Source organism: Eptesicus fuscus, chromosome 4 (genome assembly GCF_027574615.1).
Source record: "Eptesicus fuscus isolate TK198812 chromosome 4, DD_ASM_mEF_20220401, whole genome shotgun sequence".
Taxonomy (NCBI): Eukaryota; Metazoa; Chordata; class Mammalia; order Chiroptera; family Vespertilionidae; genus Eptesicus; species Eptesicus fuscus.
In genome coordinates, this window is record NC_072476.1 from 39,479,057 (window position 1) to 39,502,573 (window position 23,517).

Here is a 23,517-nt window from a genome sequence, read left to right on the forward strand (position 1 = left end):
TGGTGTGTCAGCACCTCTCAACGTAGTACGTAATATTTGTCTTGGACACCATAGAGCTACAGCAATCCCTTCTATCTCATACTAATTTAGTGGCTATGTGAAGAACTTCTGAATTTACTGCTTCTGTGCTAATGGATTTTGGACAGTGTCCTTACATCAAGGCCTAAAAATTTATGATGAGAAACATCACTACCACTGTTACCTCAGGGTACATCTTAAACTTAAAACCACACTATGGAGGTTTCTTCAAATCCTCCTTTGTGAAAATCTGAAGCCAGTGGGGGAAAAAATAAAAAAATAAAAAACGGAAACAAGCAAGCAAACAGCACACTATTCCTTTAATTCCACAGTGAAGTTGAAATCTGTACACCAGGTGTGCGCGGACTCATCCTTCTTTCTGAAGGTGCACTGTGCCCTAACTGGTTTGGCTCAGTGGGTAGAGCGTCGGCCTGCGGACTGAAGGGTCCCAGGTTCGATTCCGGTCAAGGGCATGTACCTTGGTTGCGGGCACATCCCCAGTGGGGGGAGGGGTGCAGGAGGCAGCTGATCGGTGTTTCCCTCTCATCGATGTTTCTGACTCTCTATCCCACTCCCTTCCTCTCTGTAAAAAAATCAATAAAATATATATTTTTTTAAATAAAAATAGAGAAACCAAGATGGCGGCATAGGTGAAACACCTAACCTGCAGCCGGGCACAACAATTTCAAAGGCACAACTAGAGGTCAGAACGGACATCGTCCAGAACCACAGGAGAGCTGGAGGACTGAAATGCCCACAGCTGGGGGGAAGGAGAAGGCCACGGGGACAATCGGGGGAGCCGTAAAAGCCTGAGGTATGGAGAAACTGGCGGAGACACGAGCACGCGCGCCTGCGGGGAGGATGGAGCCGGAGAGGAAGGGGCAGCTGACGGCCTGGCCGGCGTTCACTGGCAGGAAGGAGATAAAGGCTCCGGAGTGTGCTAAGCGCCGGCTCCGACTGCACTGAGCGCCAGTTCCGGGCGAAACCCTGGGAAGCCAGGCGCAGGCTGGGGGAATGAATCTGGGCTGTGGGGCGCAGGCACAGAGGAGCGGGGGAAGGCAGAGCTCCAGAGGCGCGCACGGGAAGGGGCGCAAAGGATGGACTGTTGCCTGCGCCACTGAACTGCCCTAGCGGGAAGGAGACATAAGCTCAGGACCGTGCTGAACCCCAGTTCCGACTGCACTGAACCCCAGTTCCGGGCGAATCCCTGGGAAGCCAGGCGCACGCTGGGGGAATGAATTTGGGCTGTGGTGGCGGAGGCACAGAGAAGCGGCGGCTCCAGACGTGCGCACTGGAAGGTGCGCAGAGGACGAACTTTTGCCTGCGCCACTGGGTGGCCCTGCTGGGAAGGAGACAGGGACGCCAGCCTGCGCTGAGACCCAGTTCCAACTGCACTGAAGCCCAGTTCCAGGCGAGAATCTGGGAGTCCAGATTCATTAGGGGAGGGACTGGACTGTTTGGCAGTGGGCGAAACTCCAGGGCGCGTTTCTCTCAGAGGTGTTTGCAAGGAATACAGAGGGACACAGACACAGGAGCCTCATAGGGCGGGGCTGACAGGAAGCCAAGGTTGTAGGCTCCACCCTGTAGCTCCGCCCCAGCCAAGCTGAGCAGAAGCTTTTTCCTGCTGAGTGCCTCAGGTAGTGGCTGACCCACACTGCATTGGAGACCCAGAAACGAGGGCATCTAGTGGTTGGTGGGAGATGACACCAGATTTCAATCACTTGCATAAGGGAGGCATTCTAGAGGCAGACTCAGTGAGCGCCAAGGCATTGCTGCATCAAGACCCGGCCCACAAACATGTCTCCTGCACAGCAACTCTTCCTATATGGACAAAGAGGGTCCTCACGGCCAATTGGCCTGGAGGACAATTCCTCCCAGTGACACCAACAACAATCAAGACTTAACTGTACAAAGGAGGACCAAGATGGAGACATAGGGCGGCAGCCTGATCGTTGCCTACCACAACAATATTGAGACTACGACGGGAGAGCAGAGCAGACACCAGCCAGAAAGACCGGGGGGCTGGCTGAGCAGATGCTCTACAACTAGAATAAAAGAGAGGGGTACGCAGGATGATGCTGATGCCGGTGACCCAAAGTCCACACTTTAAGAACTATGGCTCAGGCGACACAATGGTGGCCAGGAACGTGCTCGGCGCAGTTCCCCCGGCGGTCTCCGGCTGAGGGGACGGCTCCACTCGCTGCCGAGCACGGACAGACGAGCCCCTGGGAGACATGGGGTGGGAGACTCCGTGCTTGCTGACCTCCGAGTCCTTCAAGAATCTCAATGCCCCGAAGTGGCCAGGTGCGCACGCTCAGCGACTGGCCACCGTTGCAGACCCAAGGGCCGACGCAGCGACACCGGACCAGCCCACCGCCGGGTACCGGGCACACTGGAGCCTTGCCGAGCCCGCCGCCCAACGAGTTCTGCGGCAGCCGCCCTGGAGCTCTGAGAAAATGACCGAAGGAATTGCTGAGAGGGAATTGACCAACAGGAATTGGGATCAAGAAGACGAAACCCCGATGAGACCCGAGTCCAGGCGAGCCTGCGAGCCTCTGGGCTCAGATGTGGTCACACGCCTCTGGGTCTAGGTGAGGCCTCACGCCCCTGGGTTTGGGTGAGGCCACGCGCCCCTGGGTCCAGGTGAAGCTGGATTCCGGGTTCGGGTGAGGCCATGTGCCCCTGGGTCCGGGCGAATCTGAACCCTGGGTCCGGGTGAGGCCGTGGGCCCCTGGATCCGGGTAAGGCTGGGTCCCGAGTACAGGTGAGGCCGTGAGCCCCTGGATCCGGGTGAGACCACGCGACCAGGGGTCTGAGAGAGGTAACGCGCCCCTGGGTCCGGGTGGCTTCGTGCACCTAGGTCCAGGTGAGGCCACGTGCCCCTGGGTCTGAGAGAGGCCACGCTCCCCTAGGTCCGGGCGAGACCATGTGTCCCTGGATCCGGGTGGGGCCTCGTGCACCTAGGTCCGGGTGGGGCCGCGTGCCCCTGGATCTGGGGGAGGCCAGGCGTCCCTGGGTCCGGGTGAGACCGTGTGTCCCTGGATCCGGGTGAGGCCTCGTGCGCCTAGGCCCGGGTGAGGCCACGTGCCCCTGGGTCTGGGGGAGGCCAGGTGTCCCTGGGTCTGGGTGAGACCGTGTGTCCCTGGATCCGGGTGAGACCTCGTGCACCTAGGCATGGGTGAGGTCACGTGCCCCGGGGTCTGAGAGGCCAAGCGTCCCTGGGTCCGGGTGCGACCATGTGTCCCTGGATCCGGGTGAGGCCGCGTGCACCTAGGCCCGGGTGAGCCCAAGTGGCCCTGGGTCTGGGAGAGGCCAAGCGTCCCTCGGTCCGGGTGAGACCATGTGTCCCTGGATCCGGGTGAGGCCTCGTGCACCTAGGCCCGGGTGAGCCCAAGTGGCCCTGGGTCTGGGAGAGGCCAAGCATCCCTGGGTCCGGGTGAGACCATGTGTCCCTGGATCCGGGTGAGGCCGCGTGCACCTAGGCCCGGGTGAGCCCAAGTGGCCCTGGGTCTGGGAGAGGCCAAGCGTCCCTGGGTCCGGGTGCGACCATGTGTCCCTGGATCCGGATGAGGCCTCGTGCACCTAGGCCCGGGTGAGCCCAAGTGGCCCTGGGTCTGGGAGAGGCCAAGCGTCCCTGGGTCCGGGTGCGACCATGTGTCCCTGGATCCGGGTGAGGCCTCGTGCACCTAGGCCCGGGTGAGCCCAAGTGGCCCTGGGTCTGGGAGAGGCCAAGCGTCCCTGGGTCCGGGTGAGACCATGTGTCCCTGGATCCGGGTGAGGCCGCGTGCACCTAGGCCCGGGTGAGCCCAAGTGGCCCTGGGTCTGGGAGAGGCCAAGCGTCCCTGGGTCCGGGTGCGACCATGTGTCCCTGGATCCGGATGAGGCCTCGTGCACCTAGGCCCGGGTGAGCCCAAGTGGCCCTGGGTCTGGGAGAGGCCAAGCGTCCCTCGGTCCGGGTGAGACCATGTGTCCCTGGATCCGGGTGAGGCCTCGTGCACCTAGGCCCGGGTGAGCCCAAGTGGCCCTGGGTCTGGGAGAGGCCAAGCGTCCCTGGGTCCGGGTGAGACCATGTGTCCCTGGATCCGGGTGAGGCCGCGTGCACCTAGGCCCGGGTGAGCCCAAGTGGCCCTGGGTCTGGGAGAGGCCAAGCGTCCCTGGGTCCGGGTGCGACCATGTGTCCCTGGATCCGGATGAGGCCTCGTGCACCTAGGCCCGGGTGAGCCCAAGTGGCCCTGGGTCTGGGAGAGGCCAAGCGTCCCTGGGTCCGGGTGCGACCATGTGTCCCTGGATCCGGGTGAGGCCTCGTGCACCTAGGCCCGGGTGAGCCCAAGTGGCCCTGGGTCTGGGAGAGGCCAAGCGTCCCTGGGTCCGGGTGAGACCATGTGTCCCTGGATCCGGGTGAGGCCGCATGCACCTAGGCCCGGGTGAGCCCAAGTGGCCCTGGGTCTGGGAGAGGCCAAGCGTCCCTGGGTCCGGGTGCGACCATGTGTCCCTGGATCCGGGTGAGGCTTCGTGCACCTAGGCCCGGGTGAGCCCAAGTGGCCCTGGGTCTGGGAGAGGCCAAGCGTCCCTCGGTCCGGGTGAGAGCATGTTTCCCTGGATCCGGGTGAGGCCTCGTGCACCTAGGCCCGGGTGAGCCCAAGTGGCCCTGGATCTGGGAGAGGCCAAGCATCCCTGGGTCCGGGTGAGACCATGTGTCCCTGGATCCGGGTGAGGCCGCGTGCACCTAGGCCCGGGTGAGCCCAAGTGGCCCTGGGTCTGGGAGAGGCCAAGCGTCCCTGGGTCCGGGTGCGACCATGTGTCCCTGGATCCGGATGAGGCCTCGTGCACCTAGGCCCGGGTGAGCCCAAGTGGCCCTGGGTCTGGGAGAGGCCAAGCGTCCCTGGGTCCGGGTGAGACCATGTGTCCCTGGATCCGGGTGAGGCCTCGTACACCTAGGCCCGGGTGAGCCCAAGTGGCCCTGGGTCTGGGAGAGGCCATGCGTCCCTGGGTCCGGGTGCGACCATGTGTCCCTGGATCCGGATGAGGCCTCGTGCACCTAGGCCCGGGTGAGGCCACGTGCCCCTGGGTCTGGGAGAGGCCAAGCGTCCCTGGGTACGGGTGAAGCCAGATCCTGGGTCCGGGTGAGGCCGTGTGCCCCTGGATCCATCCGGGTGAGGCTGGGTCCCAGGCCCGGGTGTGACCACGCGCCCCTTGGGTAAGGGTGAGGCCACGTGCCCCTTAGTCTGGGTGACGCCGTGCCCCTGGGTTCGGCCGAGACCAAACCAGAGGGAGTCGGACCTCCATTACCACCATTTGTCCACCATCCAGAGCTGAGGGGTCAGTGCTGACATGTACACATAAGGAACTACTGGACATTGAAATTGGGTCTCAAAAGAACTGTTGGTCCAGGGGGAAGCTCGCTACAGATTGATTCATTTGCCTGTCAGCATAACTATTATTGCTCGTCTCACATTCAGTTCTTATTAGTATATATCTAGTGACATATGATCTCGCTCATCTAGGGGAAATGATGAACAACATAGACTGAGGAACAAGAACAGAACCAGAAGCAAGGAGGCATCGATCGGACTATCGGGCCTCAGAGGGAGGATAGGGGAGGGTAGGGGGAGGGTGGGGGGAGGGGGAGAGTTCAACCAAAGGACCTGTGTGCATGCATATAAGCCTATCCAACGGTTAAGTTCAACAGGGGATTGGGGCATGCGTGGGGAGAGGGGTGGGATGGGAATGGGGGGATGAGGACAAATATGTGACACCTTAATCAATAAAGAAATTAAAAAAAAATAATAAAAAAAAAAAAAAGAATGAAATAAACAAGAAGTGACAATGTGTGACTTCCACAACCAAGTCATACAAGGCACTGCAGTTCTACCTGGGTCTCAAATATCTCACTTTAGGGGAAGCTGGCAGCCATTCCAGGGGGACACTCAAGAGGTCCTGTGGAAAGGTCCACGTGAAGATGAACTGAGTGAGGCCTCTTGCTAACAGTCAGTACCAACTTGCCAGTCACATAAGAGGAAATGGATCCGCCAGCCCCCATTAGGCCTCCGGATGACCTCAGCCCCAGCTCACATCTGACTATAACTTCATGAGAAATCTTCAGCCAGAATCACCCATCTTAGCGTTCTTAAATTCCAGACCCTCAGAAACTGTTACAGATAATCAATGACAAGTCACGTTTTAACTGGTGTTGGGTGAAGTTGTTATACAACAATAAATAAATAATAAAAAGGGAAAAAAAAAAAAAATAAATAAAATAAAATAAAATAAAGGAGCACTGTGCTCGCCTGAACGCCACATTTCAGGCAGGTCATTGTCACATGAGAAGAGTCTTTTCTATGGAGAAGCTACAAAAGCCACCAGAGGTCTTTTCCTAGAGCATTTGAGGAGCTAGGAGAGATGTTATCCCCGGGGGAGCAGGCTCTAAGAGAAAATGAATAAAGGGATCGCAGTGAAGTTTTGTTGATCCCAATAACACAATTAAGGCCATCTAACCAATGTTCTGTAGAGTCCAGAGCTGAGAAAAAGGATCAAGTTTGCGGTGCAAGTATAAGGAGCCCCCCGTCCCAAACCACCCGCCAGACAAGGCTGAGCTGACAGTGTCCAGGCAGCTACTGTGAGCAAGGACCACACTCCAGCCAGTTTCTGGTCAGAGAGTATATTTTGGGAAAACAGACTGCACGCCACTGTTACGTAAACAGCCTCTTTCTTGAAAGTGAGTCAGGAAGGGTGGGGTTGTCATTAAGCCATAGAAATAACTAGCATAGAACTTGACAAGCAAAATGTTAAAGATAAAAGCCCCAGGTTTACTAGTCAACGATAAAGAAAGCATTTTGTAAGGGAGCACCGAGATAGACTGAGAATGAAAGCTTCTAGAATGCATAAGCACAAATAATTAAAACACAAATCTGAAACAGTCACTCTAAAGAGTTAAGAAAAGTGGGAGAACAACTCCTAGCTCAAAAACACCAACAGAACAGAGAGGCCCCGGGGAGGAACCTGAAGAGGGGCACAGGGAATGCACCGGAAGACCTGGGAACAAAAAGCAGGGACCCAGGTCTCCCTGGAAACAAAGTCAGGAGCACATGTGCTCATGCAATCAGAAGGAACAAGTCACATGTGTGGACACAGACCCCTCACAAAGAAACAAAAACCAGAAGCAGTGGGAAGCGCAGTGGGTTTTGTCTTAATTCAGATATTAAGTAGCCATGCTACCTGGGGTAAACCATTCACTCTCACTTCTGGCTCAGGCTACTTGGTTTATTCAGTAAAAAATGTACTGATCACATCTATGTGCAAACATGTGCTAGATGCTGGGAACACAGTGAACTCACAGCACAATGCACGGGTTTATACATGCTCAGAGGGAATAGACTCCTGAGAGAGCACAGATAGGACGTCGCTGAGAAAGTGGTGATGAAATTGAGAGGTGATACCTATGGGGAGTGGAGGATGGAGGGGACCTAGGCCAAGGGGGAAGGTTCGTTTAACAAAAGAAGTAGATTCACTTGGGGAATTGGGGGAGGAAGGATCCAGAATAGCCACTTAGGAGAACACCGGTCCCCAATCTGCGCAAACACACAGATTCAAAGGAACTCTTCACTGCAGCAAGAAAAGGAGAGAGAGAACTACATAACCAAACATCCGGAGAAGAGAGACCATGGGGAGACAAATAAACAGCCCCCATAGGAAAGAAAAGCAGGCATCACCAGAAAAGGAAGTAAATGAATTCGAGGCAAGCAACCTATCAGAGAAAGAATTCAGAGAAATGGTCATAAGGTGGCTGAAAAGAATGGAAGACAAATTCGACAATATGAGTAAGAACCAAGAGGAAATGAAGAAGAACCAAGAAGAAATGAGAAATGACATCGCTGCTGTAAAGAACTCAATAGAAAGCATCAAGAGTAGACTAGAAGAAGCAGAGGACCGCATAAGTGAGCTAGAAGAGAAGATGGAAAAAAATACCCAAATAGAACAGCTTCTAGAAAAAAAAATTAGAAAGCATGAGGAGAGCCTAAGGGAACTTCGGAACAACACGAAACAAAACAACATCCGAATAATAGGGGTACCAGAAGGAATGGAAACTGAGCAAGGAACAGAATAGCCACTTAGTTAGGCAGGGGCCAGACACTCGGGCCTCTTAAGACCCCTAAGGATTGGCTTGCCTTTACCCAATGAGCAGTGAGAAGCCACTCAAAGACTGGAAGCAGGAGCTGACCTGATCAGATGTTCAGAAATATCTTTCTGGCAGCAAAATAATGAATTCTAGAGAATAGGGACGAACCAAGATGGCGGCATAGTTAAACAACTAATCTGCTGCCTCACACAACAATTTCAAAAACACAACTAAAAGACAAAAACGTCTACCACCCAGAACCACGGGAAAGCTGGCTGAGTGGAAGACTGACAACTAAGAACAGAAAGGAGCACAATCGCTGAAAAGCTGAGGTACGGAGGCACGCGAATCGGGCCGGCGGCGGGCGGCTGGGTGCGCGGCTTTTCTTCAACCCGCAGGGAGACAAGCTCCCGATCACTCTGAAATCCAGTTTCTGGGGACACTCGGGGGACCCAGACACCTACGGGGAGAAGCTGGACTCTCGGCCATCGGGTCGGAAAGTGAGAGTGACTTTTTTGCGGTGGTACGCCCAGCAATCATTGTTTACTGCGCTGGACCGTGGGGCGCAGGGACTTGGAAACGGGAAAGGCAGAGACGGCTGATGGCAGCCATCGCTGTTGGCCACGCCCAGGCCTAGTGACGCCCTGAGACCCCGCCCACCCCTGAGGCCCCGCCCCCCACATTCTACAAACCCGCCCAGGCTCCACACAGCGGCTTTTACATATAAATGGCCTGTTCTGTGGCAGCTTAACCAACTGCAGCTCCAGTCAGACTGCTCCAAAACCGCCCAAGCAAAGGAGGAGAAAACTAGCCCTTGCTGTAGCTCCTGCTGGGGGACACACAGTACACAAGGGTACACCAAGAGTGTCCACCTCAAGTAACTGGGAGGCTGACCCGTTGAACCAATAGGACACCTAGTACACAAAACTACCCTACCAACTCAGGGAAGCAGAGAATATGAGAAGGCAAGGAAACAGATCACAAACCAAAGAAATGGAGGAAAACAAGCGATTGGACATAGTTCAAAACCACGGTTATAAGGTTTTTCAAGAATTTCATGGAAAAGGCCGATAAATTCCATGAGGACCAACTAGAAATTAAACATACACTGACTGAGATAAAAAATATTATACAGAAACCCAAAAGCAGACTAGAGGATTGCAAGAATCAACTCAAAGATTTGGAATACAAAGAGGCCAAGGACACTCCTCCAGAGAAGCATGAAGAGAAGAGAATTCAGAAAGTTGAAGATAGTGTAAGAAGCCTCTGGGACAACTTCAAGCGAACCAACATCAGAATTATGGGGGTACCAGAAGAAGAGAGAGAGCAAGATGCTGAAAACCTATTTGAAGAAATAATGAACGAAAACTTCCCCCACCTGATGAAAGAAATAGACTTACAAGTCCAGGAAGCGCACAGAACCCCAAACAAAAGGAATCCAAAGAGGACTACACCAAGACACATCATAATTAAAATGCCAAGAGCAAAAGACAAAGAGAGAATCTTACAAGCAGCAAGAGAAAAACAGTTAGTTACCTACAAGGGAGCTCCCATACGATTATCAGCTAATTTCTCAACAGAAACCATGCAGGCCAGACGGGAGTGGCAAGAAATATTCAAAGTGATGAATAGCAAGAAACTACAACCAAGATTACTCTACCCAGCAAAGTTATCATTCAGAATTGAAGGGCAGATAAAGACCTTCACAGATAAGAAAAAGCTAAAGGAGTTCATCACCACCAAACCAGCATTATATGAAATGCTGAAAGGTATTCCTTAAAAAGAGGAAAAAGAAGAAGAAAGATAAAAATTATGAACAACAAATACATATCTATCAACAAGTGAATCTAAAAGTCAAGTGAATTAAAAATCTGAGGAACAGAATAAACTGATAAACTTATTAGAATCAGAGGCATAGAATGGGAGTGGATTGATAATTCTCAGGGGGAAAGGGGTGTCTGTGTGGGGAGTATGGGAAGAGACTGGACAAAAATCATACACCTATGGATAAGGACAGCAGGGTGGGGAGGTAAGGGCAGAGGGGGGGTGGGAAATGGGTGGTGGGGAGATATGTGGGGAAAAAGGAGAAACAATTGTAATCTGAACAATAAAGATTCATTTTAAAAAAAAAATAATGAATTCTAAAAAGCTCAGAGTGGATGGGGAAGACAGAATAGGAAGTTATCAAAGTCTCCTGCAAAGTTCTATTCCACATAAAAAATTCTGTTTCTAATGTTTCACTGATATAATTATATTATATCAACTAAAAAATGAACTCAGTTATATAACAATGAGAGAGCCAGGACTTTAAAAGTTTAAAAAGAAAATAGTTAGCATTTTATTTTATTATTTTTTTAATGAGGCTTTTTAACATATATTTTTTTAATGATTTCACACAGGGAGATAGAAACATCAATGATGAGAGAGGATCATTGATCGGTTGCCTCCTGCAAGCCCCTACTGGGGATTGAGCCCGCAACCTGGGCATATGCCTTTGACCGGAATTGAATGCGAGACCCTTCAGTCTGCAGGGCAATGCTCTATCCACTGAGCCAAACTGGCTAGGGCGTAGAGAGTTGGCATTTTAAAAATGAACTTACCAGGAACCTTGTAAGAACTCTCCCATGAAAGGGTACTTTCCTTTCCAAGACCAACCGAAGGCTGCTCTGCTGGTTGGGGTGACACAGAAAACCACGACAGGTGTGTGGGCACTGGTGCAGGGAGGGAGAGAGGGGCCAGTGGCCCTCCATCTCACCCACAGTCTGCGCAGCCCCCTGTGGGGCAATGAAGGCCGTGCCCCTCCGCAGTCCGCAGGCGTTCCCAGAGGAAACAAAACAAATTGAGGAGTGGGGCAGGGGTGTGGGAGCATGGAGGGGAGAGGCAGGGGCCTAAGGAGAAAGGCAAAACCAGACGGCATCCAGGGGCTCCATCAGTGCTGGACCAAGGCTGAGGCCAGCCGCCCGCGAACGTCAAATGGAAAAGAGAACAAGTAACGCACACAGGAGAATCACCACTGAGGTGGCGCCACTGAGGGAACGGAGTTTGGAAAGAGCATCAGAACCGTGAGTGGTGCTATAACGGACAATGTGGTGGAGAAGTCTAAGGTCCCTAGACGAACTCTGCAGCCAGGAACCTGACGACAAGGACCCACATGGGGGTGGGCCGTGCTCTATGTATGACTGGGATTACAATGTTGCAATGACCACCTTTGGGTTATAGTCGAAACGATGTAATGATTAGCCTGGGTGTATGATTCTGAGGTACAAGGAGGAAGTACCAACCAAGAGCCCGTGCCTGGGAGAAGGTGACCGGGGTGCGCAGGAGCGTATCTGCAGCTTGTTCATGTATCGCAGGGAGTGCTGAGGACAGAAAAGGCACTGGAAGCCAGTCGTAGGAAAAGGTGCACAGTTTTCCAGGAGCAGCATTCTCTCCCACCCCCACTTCCATCTGATCTGAGGGAGAGATGGTCAGGAACCACTGACGCAATAGGGCCGCCCCCCACCCCCACCCCCACATTCCTTCTACTCATTCACTCATCCAGCGAAGCCGGCCTTCTTCAGGCTGGGCCTTGGAGGACAGTGAGGATGGCCTTAATTTTGAATCCCTCTCCATATTCTCATAACCTCGGTCCTGAAATAAAAGAGGAAAAGAACTTCAAAAGTAAATGTAAAAACAAAAGAGCAGAGTCCGGCTGGTGTGGCTCAGTTGTTGAGCTTCGACCCATGAACCAAGAGGTCACTGTTCCATTCCTGGTCAGGGCACATGCGTGGGTTGCGGACTCAATCCCCAGCAGGGGGCGTGCAGGGGGCAGTGATTGATGATGCTTCTCTCTCAGATATTTATATCGATCTCTCTCCCTTCCTCTCTCTCGCTAAAAATCAATAAACATATATATAAATATATATATATATATATATTATATTTACATATATATATTTAAAAAGAGTAGAGATGGAGGCGGGAGGGGGTCATGAACAGAGGAACAGCCTGGGCTGTAGCCAGAGGATTAGCCTAGGAGAGCAGAGGTCTCAAGACAGCCAGGCACAGGCAAAGGCCACGTCAAACCCTGAGCATCACAATGGTAGGATTAATGTTCTACTGCAACTGTGTTCCACTGGATTTTTTTTTCAATTAAGTTTCTCTTCCTCAAAGTAAACTTTACCTCTGGTGATTTTCTTAACGCCCTAATCTTCTCCCTTTACTCCTAGTAATAAAGTGATGGTCCACTATTTATAGGATAAACTGCTATCTTTCTTCCTCGAACCTACACGCTCTCAATGCACTCTCGCCTCAGTGCTGCATTCCTCACTAGAGGAAAGCGTGCAACCGAAAGAATGACTCCATTGGGTAGCTTGCAAGGGATAACCACACCAACGTACGGCAATCCTGTCGTTACTGCAGGGCCTGCCCCTCGCCATCAGTCATTCCTTCAGCACGCATTCATTGAATTCCTTCATGGGCTGGGCTCTGAGCTGGCACACGGTGGGCAGCAAAAGAGACATGGTTTCCTCCCCATGGGACTCAGGGAAGAGACAGAGATTAACCAATTGCAAGCACATGATTAAGACTGAAACGGGACCGGAAAGGAAATGTAGACGGTTCTGAAGTCACCTAAGTGGGGACACCTGGCTTAGTCCGGACAACGAAAGACACCCAGAAATTTAACACTGCGCTCTGCTCTTGGTGACACAGACAGGCTAGGGCCGTGGTCGGCAAACGGCGGCTCACGAGCCACATGCGGCTCTTTGGCCCCTTGAGTGTGGCTCTTCCTCAAAATACCACGGCCTGGACGAATCTATTTTGAAGAAGTGGCGTTAGAAGAAGTTTAAGTTTAAAAAATTTGGCTCTAAAAAGAAATTTCAATCGTTGTACTGTTGATATTTGGCTCTGTTGACTAATGAATGAGTTTGCCAACCACTAGGCTAGGGCACCTGTTTCCGTGGTCTGCATGCCCGTGCTGTCTGCAGCTCTCTCCACTCTGAGACTCAGACCCTGAACTTATCTTTGGAGACTAAAAGCCCGGGTTCGAATTCCAGCTTTACCACTTCCTGTCTGTGTGTCCTACGGTAAGTTATTTAAAGTCACTGGGCAACAGTTGTTTTAGAGATAGTGATACTCTCTCTGTGGAGATTTAAATAAGTTAATATACATAAAGCACCAAGTATGGTATCTAGTATATAGTAAACACTCAACAAACAATAGGTGTTACTATTTTCATGTCCTAAGCATCCCCAAATTTTAATGTATTTAATGACCAGTCATTGTAATCTGTCTGAATGCCTTTTTCTAGCTTTGGGAATGAAGAATCAGAGTGCTCTTAGAATACGTGTCCTTAATTCATACGGTAGCTACTCTATTTCTTTGGGAGTATTTAAGACACTTTCATATGTGAAATAAATGTCTTTTTATAATTCAATATTTTGAGTAGGTAATATATTCATATGGTAAAAAAAAAAAAAAAAAACACAAGCGGGGGGTTAGAGAGCAACCAAAGGACTTGTATGTATGCATATTAGCATAACCAATGGACACAGACACAGGCGGTGGGGGCTTGGGAATAAAGCCAAGGGTGGGAATGGCTGTGGGGGGGGGGGGTTAATTGGGAAAAAAGGAGACATATGTAAAACTTTAGACAATAAAAATAAAATGTATGACAGCAAAAACACAAAAGCAAGAAGTGAGAAATGGAGTTAAGTTGTTCTAACCATGCCATTGTCTAAGAAGTTAAAATAAAAATGTAGACACTATTGAAAAAAAAAGCTACGAAAAGGTAAACAGTGAAGTCTTCCTCAAAACCCAAAACACCGTGAGAGGTCTCACCCTGTACACCCTCGTTGGTGCTCACAGGTAACAGACCCTCCTGGCCTGGCTCTGTGCGCATTTGAACAGTGGTATGTCCGCCCCTTCTACACAAAAGGCAGGGCGTTACACACTGTTCTGCCTCTTGCTTATTGTCCTTGTCCTCCTTTTATTGCTACATAAAATTCGATGGCATGGAAACTGTTATTATAAATGCCTTTTTAGCTACATCTCTTTCTGGGCTGACACAAACTTTCCTAATCATAGTCTTAGCAGTGGGTGATGGAGAAAATGGGTAGAAATATCCTATTTTCATTTGCCTTAATTTTTCTTAGTCACAAACTAACAGCAACTAATTATTTGGGGTATGTTTTACATAAACATTCTACACAATCACTATGCTGCAGTTTATAATAATAATAATTTTCCCCTTAACATTACTTTAAAACATCTGTTCTGTATTTCCTACGAACCAGGATCATTTTCCCTCCTGTTTATATGGGAAAGGTGCCGGCTGCTGCAGCATCCAATCAGTACCCCGAGGAGATGTCAGCTGTCAACCGAGTCTCTCGCAGCGATTTCCCTCTCCCTGCTCCCTTCCCGCTCTGGGTGAGCTGTCAAGTTTCTAGTTTCTGATGTGCATTTACATCACTCGATGACATCTGACAGCAGTGAAAGGCCACAGAAAACTGCTTATTGATCAGAGCAAAACTAGTTGACGGAACAGATGAGGTTGTATCACAGAAATGCAGCCACCTTCGGGCGATGACATTCTGCTCCCCGTACACAGAGCTTAATGGAATACAACTTCATTAGATCATGCCACTTGCGCTCACAGCACCAGGCCCATCTCCTGACTGTTTTGTCTATGCGGTGATGAGGACAATCTACTTCTGCTGGTATCAATGTATCACTAACCCGATTCGGTCATGAACACTTGCAAACTACGGGCCAATCTGTCCTGACAAATACACCGGGAGACACTGAGATCTCAATCTTACTAAAATCTAATTGTGCTGTCCTTTAGAAAAGAAAAAGAGAATGACCCCTTACTGAGCCACAACGGCTCAGCTGAAAACTTTTGTAACACTATGGAAAGACGTTTTCGTGGGCACTTCTTTGCTTCTTGTGACATGGTCAGGGAAATTTAAAAATGATAACTTGAGATACACTCAAAATTTACTTATAAACGGGAGAATTTTGTTCTTTCGAGGAACTAAAATACCAGACGATGGCCCTCTGCATACGAAGTGTTCCCTTCTGTTTTTTTGCTTGTTTGTTTGTTTTAAATATATATTTTATTGATTTTTACAGAGAGGAAAGGAGAGGGCTAGAGAGTTAGAAACATCGATGAGAGAGAAACATCGATCAGCTGCCTCCTGCACACCCCCTACCGGGGATGTGCCCGCAACCAAGGTACATGCCCTTGACCGGAATCGAACCCGGACCCTTCAGTCCGAAGGCCGACGCTCTATCCACTGAGCCAAACCAGTTAGGGCTTCCCTTCAGTTTTTAAAGAGAACAACTTTAACCACTTCCCATCTCCACTGCCCAAGCAGAGAGAGGACTGTTAAGTTATACTTCAGCACACGTCTGCTGCAGGACCATTAAGCCAGGCAGGCCCCTAAGATTTTGCCACAAACAAGCAAAGAAAAAGGCAGCAAACTGGATGGTGTTACCAGCCCTCCCTGACTCCTTTGTGGGGGGGGGGGGAGGGATGCTAAAACTTCACCCTGGGGGTTGTCTGACTTTCCCCCTCAATCCCTCTCTTGAGGCAGAAGTGCTCTTCCAGAGAGTACATTCCCAAACCAGCTCACAACCGGGCCACATCTGCATCCTATCTGGGCTTTGTATTTTTCTTTAAATAGCCTTTTTGCTTCAATAAAATAAAGACATAAAAGTTTTAAAATTATGTGGTGAAGGCCCGGGGTGGGGAGGTGGGTGGGTAGTGAGGCCTGGGGAGAGGGGGGGAGAAGAAGGGGGGAACGGGGGAACATCTGTAATAGTGTCAACAACAAAAACTAAAAAGAAAAGTTAAAAAATAAAATAAAATTATGTTTCTTGCTGGAGGCTCTTAAGCCTGCTCTTTTCCTTAGAAAGAGAGATCGGAAGAGTAAAGCCGAGTTGAAGCTTCGGGAGACTGTTAGGGGAGCGGGGGGCGGGGTGCAGGATTGAAGGTCGGTGCGGGAACGACTCTCTCACGTGGGGATCAGGGTTAGTTAAGGTGGAGGCACTGAGGTCATCTCCTGGGCATCCGTGGCCTGTACCCAAACACAGTGGCTGGGCAGGACACGGGCTGGCGGCCGGGCGTGAACCCTGTCCCTTCCTCTCACCGTGGGACCCCAAGTCATTTACCACCTGCGCACTTCGCTTTCATCTGTGACAGGGATACCAGCAGCTTGCAGACCCTGGAGAACGGCTCCGGGGGGCAGATGAGAGTACACATGCATGGCAAGTGCTTAGCATGGTCTCCGACTCCTAGAAAATGGTTCATAAACGTCAGTGTTCACGTCTCCCGTCTCCTTATGTAGACCTTCCATTTAAAAAAATTAAAAGGCTAGTGGGCAGAAGAAACTCACGACAGAGCGTATTTTAAAAAAGGAAATGTAGAAAAGGGGAAAGAAAACCCCATTATGTGAACAAGGAAAGCATGGAGTCTGAGCGAGAAGAGGGTTTCAGACCCGCTTAGCATCCTCCTTTGTGCCAAAGCCTTCCTTTCCCACCTCTCCCAGGTCCTGTTTCTCTCCTTCAGGCAAAGGTCGCTGCTCTCCCCGGGGCTCCAGGAACACTGTGCAAGCAAGCACAGCTCCCTGCTCTACGGTGGGCCTCCTCTCAGACCGGAAGACAGAGGCCAAGTCTGCCCCCAGGACCCACAGGGCCCCCAGGGCCTCCAGGGCCCCGGGGCCGCAGCCCCGCGCTGCAAGCACAGGCCGGAGCGGCTCAGTGACAGCACACCCTGATCCCTGGCCTCCCGGAGGAGGACGTGCCAGCACTGGGCAGGCTCCTGGGGTGGTGATGCAGGTCTGAACGAGGCTTTCCTGGGGTAGTTTCGGACGGTACTTCCAGCACCAGCTTGCATAATGAAAAGAAGTAAGAGAAAAGCAGAAAGGTGTTCAGCGTGTTTACTTCAAACATGTTGGATTTCTCAAGAAATACTGTTTCGCCATTTCACAGATCACACCATATAAAATGCTTCAGCTTCTTTTTTTTGCGTCTTGAGATCACTGGGATAAAATCTTTTTCAATCCCCCAGACCAAAACGTATGCCTCCGGGCACTTGTAAACGCAGTGCTTCTAAACCACAGGCCACATGTTATTTTCCAAATACCTTCTGCTTCACACACTTTGTGCCCCATGTAAATGGACTCAAATCAGACCCACCCTGCTGTACTCACAATTAATAACAAGGCACACAACAACGGTTGAAACCGAGGGTCCTTATGACTTGGGATTAAATGTCGTTTTCAATCCTACCTCTCTCCACAAATCACCTTCTCTATACATGCCCCTCAGAGACCCAGCCTGTCCCCCAATAATCAGCAAGCCCCGAGGCAGAAGACAGGAACCTGGGCTTGACTAACTAATGGTCACCAGGTCCAGACCTCTGGCAGGCGAAAGGTAACATCTTGCCCTAAGTTATGTTTCAGTTCCTGAACCCTAAGGCGGACCCACCCCTGGCTACTTTCCCATGAGACCAGACGGAGGGACACTGGGGAAGACCTAAGAGATGTCCTCAAGATCTGGAGAAATGATTCACCACCTTACCGCACCTCCGACCAATCAGCTCCCAGCACTACCCTGACCCCCCACCCCATGTGATTTTGCCTTACATAACCTGTAACCTACATGCCATCGGGGTGTTGGGTTTTTTTTTTTAGAGCATAATCCCTCAGTCTCTGAATTGGCTGATTCAATATTAAACTTCTCTTTCCTTTCTAAACGACAAACTCCTGCTCAGGCATTCCTTTGGGCCAGTGCGTGCAGGCAGGTAGATTCAAGGAAAAACGCTGGGGTTCCAGTGACGCCGTGAACTCTAACCTTGTAAGGTGCACAATGACAGACAATAGGCAGGGAAGTGTGATGGAAGCCAGAGCGAGCCAGGTGCCAGGTGCGGGGGGACGAGGGGAGAGAGTGACCATGCACCCCCGGCTGCCCCCAGACAGCCCAGGTGTCCCCGTTATCCCGGAGCAGGGATCAGTGCCGCCACCTTTTACTTTCAAACTATGTCAGGTTGAATGGTAAGTTTTGAGGTCCCCCTAAGAATGCAGAGGCACCCCCCACCCCATGCAGGTTCTGTGGCCTAGAGCTCTTTCTCTTTGCGTGTGGTTCATTGTTTTATGTGAATCTGTTTTTATATACCTATCTTCCCCCTGACTCTTAGCTGTTATTCTGTCTCCAGCGCTGAATGGAGACCTTGCTACAATTTCATAGTAGATGGTATTACATTGTGACTGAATGATTACTTCTGAGATATCTACAACTCTAAGGACCAGAATACAACTGAGGGGGCTGGGTTTCAGAAGGAGGCAGTAAATGGTCAGGTAAAATTCATTTAAAACATGACTTCTTACGTAATGTCCCTAAATCTGAAAAGCATGATTACAAAGGTAACTCACATATGGAGTAAGAGCCGCGTTGGAAAGTTCAACTAGTAGCTAAACTGGTGCGCAGGAGATTCGGGCAGATCTCCTAGCAGGTGTTCCCAGGGGTAAGCTGTGACACTTGTTATGGAGGATGCAGAGACCAGGAGTCCCTCCTGAGGAGTGGCCGGGACAGGCCACCCCTCATCCACACAGTGACGCTGCAGCGGCACAGCCACGTCTCCTGGGGGTGGGACCTCTCGTGTGTACAGGCAGAACAAGCCATCATTAGGAACTAACCCTCCCACACCCACCTCCCAGCCCCTCACCTCCCTCCACTCCCCACCCCTTGCTGACAGCCTCGGGAGGAAATCAGGGTCCTTGTCTAATAACAATAACCAAACAACCCCTGATACGCCTATGTTAGCCCTGTTTTGCATCTACACAGAGGATTGTGGATTATAAATACACAACGTGCTCTAGCTTACACTTCCACTGAGGACATTCGGGACTTAGAAGAACTTTCCTAAAACACCCACATTCTCACGCACTTACTTAACAAGACCGCTGGAGCCAACACCCCGGCCAGGCCCCTGCAAGCCGACTGTGACATGCCTGGGTCACAGCCTGCCGGCCACTCCACACACGCCCGGAGCAACAGGCTGTCACTGTCCACTTGGGCCCCGGACCTAAAGCAGTGGCATTTTTTTCCCCAGGCAAACTCCACGGGGGTTAAGTCAAAGTCAAAAAAGAAATTAATCTCGGATGTATTGCAATGAGAGCCATTCGACTTTCTTCGCTGAGTTTGGTCACAGAGATCACTTTAAATAACGTGTTGAACAGGATTAGACACATGAAGCCAACTTATCTGTGATGGTGTCAATTACTAATAACTTAAAGACTAAAAAATATGGACAGAAGCTGTAACTATGCAATGATTTTTTAAAACCTAGGACCATATAATTCTAAATTTGTTTTAAAAAAAAAAAGTACTTGGACATTTATCTTTTAAAAAAAAAATTCCCATATCTGGTTTGGCTCAGTGGATAGAGCATCTGCCTGCGGACTGAAGGGTCCCAGGTTCCATACCCAGTCGGGGCACATGCCTGGGTTGCAAGCGATCCCCAGTAGGGGGTGTGCAGGAGGCAGCCAATCAATGATTCTCTCTCATCATTGATGTTTCTATCTCTTTCTCCCTCTCCCTTCCTCTTTGAAATCAATAAAAATATATATTTTTTAAAAATTTAAAACTAAATATTATACTTTTTATTTTTAAGAAAAAGAAAAGGCATTCCTTTACTTCAACAACCGATCATTCTCATTTAACACAGCAAGAGAAGCTAAGTTAAACTTAACCGACATAACCCAAGAATTCAGACAAGCTGTAAAAAACAAACCTGAGGTCTCCTGTCCGTACTGTGCCATTCACTCTTGGTAGGACCAACCACCCACAACATTCATACACTTATGCTTTGAACTGTAATATGCGTCCTACGTATACATCTTTTAATGTGCTTACTGGGACATACTGTATACCTAGGAAAGGAAGAGAACCAGAATATCTCTGTGTAGTGAATGGAGAATTTTAATTAGAAACAGCAGTCCAACACATAAATGAGGCAAAGCAGGAGGTTATCAAAATTGTAAAAATTTAGTCCTGGCCTGTGTGGCTCAGTTGTTTGGAGCGTGGTCCCATGCACTGAGGGGTTGCCAGTTCGATTCCTGGTCGGGGCACATAACCGGGTTGCTGGTTCAGTCTCCGGTCGGGCTGCATGCAGGAGGCAGCTGATCAATGTTTCCCTCTCACATCACTGTTTCTCTCCTTCTCTCTCCCTCTTCTTTCCTCTCTCTCTAAAATCAATAAAACATTTTTTAACGTGTAAAAATTAAGTAACATACTCTCCTCGGAGTAATTATGCTTTAAATTGAAGGTGCCTGGGGCAGATACACTATGGTAAACAAAAATTTAAGGATAAGTAAGAAACAAAACTCAACATTATAAACATGGCCAAAAGCTCCCAGGTTTTAAAACTCCATTCAACATGGCCTTTCTTTCATCCAACGAAGATGAACTGATGCTGTGCAGGTACCTCGCGCACAGGATAGCTGATGCCCAAGGCATATTCTGCAGGTCGGAGCTCACAGACCAGCTGGGGAGACAGACTCACTCACTGATCATTATAACACAATGCAAAAGTTGGCGTCAGAGACATAAATGGGCTTTGAGCACGTGATGTGTGCCGTACGGGAAAGGTGCAGACGTGAGTGCCACTCCATCTGGGGCAGTTAGGCAATGATTCACAGAGAAGCAAGTTTCTGAGCTGGTCCTGGGCTCTCTGTTTATAGGGCAGGCATGGTCCCAGAGGGTGAGCCTGCTCCCGGACTAAGGGACAATAAGTGCAAAGTGCAACATTAACAAACGGATATGTGTTGAAACTCAGCTGAGTCCTGGGGAAGGGGAGAAAAAAGGAGGGGGGACGGGTTGAGAGGTCAGAGAGGCAGACAGGGCTTTTCTTAACCAGGCCTACAAGTCTGACCTTCAGACTATAGTCTGCCAAGAGGCAGCAGAAATATTCAGAAGAAAAGCAGAGCCTCCTGCAGAAGAGTGAGGTGGCACCGCCACCATGAGTACTTGCGAAAGTGGAGGAGAGTGGGGCATGGACAACAGGTGTTTCTGCTAAATAGTCGAATGCCCAGATGAGGGGGCGACAATGAGTACCCTTATGTTTTATATTAGGAACCTGGGCAGATGGTGATGCCCGGATTCAAAGACACATAGGTACCTATGAGATCTGGATGCAGACACCCCCAGTAAGAAGCAAGACGAGGCAGTGGCTCCGAATGAGCCACGCATGTGGCAGAGGGTCCTGGGAGCAGGCATTAACTGGGCACTGTGTTACCTCCGGAGGCCAAGGTCAGGTACAACAGGAACAAGTGTGCAAGACACTCCCAGGGAGAGAAGGGAAGGTCAGATGTTAGAAGACAAATCTGTGAAGTCCAATGGGCAATGGCAGGAGACAAGGCCAAAAGAGTCGGAGGCCAGACCTCACACCGGAGAAGAGTGTGGGACAAAGACAGCAGAGCAGCGACAAGGCCCGGGACTGGGGCAGTGGTGGGGCTGGGACGCCTAAATATCGACGGCATGACAGCCCCTCTGGACCAGGCTGGTCTTCCCCAAATTCTAAGACCACTTATTCTCTCTTTATTTTGTTTCCAACCATATGGCAGTTTTCACTGTTGGAACTGCAATGTCTTCAAGTAGCCTAAAAATTCCTACAGGAAAGAAACTGCATTTTATCATTTTTGGTAAAAATTCTCCTTAGTATCACCCCCAGTATAAGGCATAAAGCAGGAACATAATAAATACTTTTAGATGTGAAGAAAACAAGTTATATATCAAGAAATCTGAAACTTAGGTAATATGAGTTACCTCTTTAGACTAGCAAAGTTTGTCCTTTTTAAAATATCTAGGCCACTTTTCCTCTCAAAAAGGAGCAATTCTTATATGAGTAAAGGAATAAAATGATGGCTCTTGGGTCTTTGACAGGTAAGATTTTATCTTTCTCCAGTTACACTTTCTAATACCACACGATGCCCATTTCCACATGGTTGTACAGAACTGAAATTTACACATACTTTCTAGTTCGTACACTGAATTTCCATTGACTTCATGACAGCAAGAGAAGTGAGTTCATTCAGGCTACTGTTGCTACGGCCCACAGCAAGCCTGCCTTAGAACAGCTGTTGCCAGAACCCTGCCAGCAAGGGGTTTACTGCTCTAGCTCCAAGGTCACCATGACGCCCAGCCAGGGGATGCTGAAATCCACAGCAGGGCAAGAGCAGGGCACGCGACCTCTTTCGGGCAAGGCAGAGGTCTCACCCTGGAGGCTGCCGGCAGGTGGTGAGATGGCGATGGGAATGAATAGCAAAGGGCTTTCACATCAAAGGGAAATGGCACCAAGAAGCAGCTCTGAAAAATGGCCAGGACAGCCCACCACCAATAATGCACACACACTGTGAGCCTCTAGCCACTGTGCCACGCTCACCAAAGGATGGGGAACCCTTGCAAGGCCCTCTGACTCCAGTTCTCAGACTCTGATTTGAGAACTGCCCCGTCAATCACACTTGGCTTCCTGCTTAATTCGAAGAAGCCCTGCACAACCATGGCTCTCAATGCTGGGTGCACATTCGTGACCTGCAGAACAGTTTAAAAATATCAGCGTCCAGGCCTCCGACCAGACCATCTAGATCAGAGCCTCTGGGTAGGAAACAGTATAAACAGACACATCTACCCATCATCAAGATTTAACTGATGTTTACATTTTTCCACATTGACTTTGATTTCACTTTTTCTTTTAAGAAGCGAAATGTGATTGATTCAGCTAAACCCACATTTAACCTTCACAACAACACTGTCTCCCTTTTCCCAGGCCAGGGAACTAAAAGTCTGCGCTCGGCCCATAAACACACGGGGAGCCTGGTGGGCTGGCCAGGGCTCTGCTCCTCAGACGCAGGCACGTGGCTCACTGCACTGCAACACTGCCTGCAGGGATTTTAATTATCCATTTAAAAACTTATCAATGGAAAGGAAATTCGAGTAAGCTCCGCTGCATTTTAATTGCACAGGTAGTATATCTTGCAGCCAATTTCCCCCTTGCTATCACATAGAAGACACCTCCACTTTTATCATGTAAGTCAGGAAAAGTGAGGTCAGAGATAATTTAGCACTGGCTCTTAGGGCACACCTATGCCCTAAAGTTTCCCACAGGTACACTGAGTCCCCATGAAGCTACTCTAAGCCACTCTGTATGAGAGTAACATCAACTTTCCTCTGAACCGAAAAATCACACAAATATTTCAGATAACAGAACACAATCTTCACACACACACACACACACACACACAGCTTTCCAGAACATTTGTACAATTTTGATTTGTATTACTAAACTGAAGAAAGCATTCTAGGATACTGCTGATCTTAACATCTAAGCTCCTTGTAATTGA

At 50.0% G+C, this 23,517-nt stretch overlaps 1 protein-coding gene and 1 long non-coding RNA gene across 4 annotated transcripts in view; both read right to left on the reverse strand.

Moving 5' to 3' along the window:
• The window catches only part of SNX24 (sorting nexin 24), a 154,107-nt gene that overhangs the window by 90,783 nt on the left and 39,807 nt on the right, over positions 1 to 23,517 (reverse strand). The gene's annotated exons all lie outside the window — the stretch shown is intronic.
• Positions 20,081 to 20,551, reverse strand: LOC129148832 (uncharacterized). The gene is made up of 2 exons (XR_008555803.1): positions 20,509 to 20,551; positions 20,081 to 20,364 (listed from the first exon to the last, which is right to left on the reverse strand). It is a non-coding gene; the product is annotated as an uncharacterized LOC129148832 (long non-coding RNA).